Raw genomic sequence first — 1251 nt, 5'->3', positions numbered from 1 at the left:
ACGCTCATATCTCAGTCAAATGTTAACCAATCTTCAATATTGATATAGTTTTAGATTTGCCGTTCAATTTTCTATCTAACGGTGTAATTTTGTATGTAACGGTGTCTAAAAAAAAAAAAAAAAAAAGTCAGCCAACCAAACCGAAACAAACCTAACCTGTTCGCCATTCAATTTCCTATCTTATGGTGTAATTTGTTTCGAGTTATCGATGTAAATGTTCCAACATTATAAACGCTCATATCTCAGTCAAATGTTAACCAATCTTCAATATTGATATAGTTTAAGATTCGCCGTTCAATTTTCTATCTAACGATGTAATTTTTTTAAAATAAATCGACTAGATTTTGAGTAATCGATGTAAACGTTCCAACATTATAAACGCTCATATCTCAGTCAAATGTTAACCAATCTTCAATATTGATATAGTTTAAGATTCGCCGTTCAATTTTCTATCTAACGATGTAATTTTTTTAAAATAAATTGACTAGTTTTTGAGTAATCGATGTAAATGTTCCAACATTATAAACGCTCATATCTCAGTCAAATGTTAACCAATCTTCAATATTGATATAGTTTAAGATTCGCCGTTCAATTTTCTATCTAACGATGTAATTTTTTTAAAATAAATCGACTAGATTTTGAGTAATCGATGTAAACGTTCCAACATTATAAACGCTCATATCTCAGTCAAATGTTAACCAATCTTCAATATTGATATAGTTTAAGATTCGCCGTTCAATTTTCTATCTAACGATGTAATTTTTTTAAAATAAATTGACTAGTTTTTGAGTAATCGATGTAAACGTTCCAACATTATAAACGCTCATATCTCAGTCAAATGTTAACCAATCTTCAATATTGATATAGTTTTAGATTCGCCGTTCAATTTTCTATCAAATGGTGTAATTTTTTTTAAATAAATTGACTAGTTTTTGAGTAATCGATGTAAACGTTCCAACATTATAAACGCTCATATCTCAGTCAAATGTTAACCAATCTTAAATATTGATATAGTTTAAGATTCGCCGTTCAATTTTCTATCTAACGATGTAATTTTTTTAAAATAAATCGACTAGTTTTTGAGTAATCGATGTAAACGTTCCAACATTATAAACGCTCATATCTCAGTCAAATGTTAACCAATCTTCAATATTGATATAGTTTAAGATTCGCCGTTCAATTTTCTATCTAACGATGTAATTTTTTTAAAATAAATCGACTAGATTTTGAGTAATCGATGTAAACGTTCCA

This window comes from Pieris brassicae (assembly GCF_905147105.1).
Source record: "Pieris brassicae chromosome W unlocalized genomic scaffold, ilPieBrab1.1 SUPER_W_unloc_1, whole genome shotgun sequence".
Taxonomy (NCBI): Eukaryota; Metazoa; Arthropoda; class Insecta; order Lepidoptera; family Pieridae; genus Pieris; species Pieris brassicae.
Note: the sequence above shows the minus strand (reverse complement) of the source record.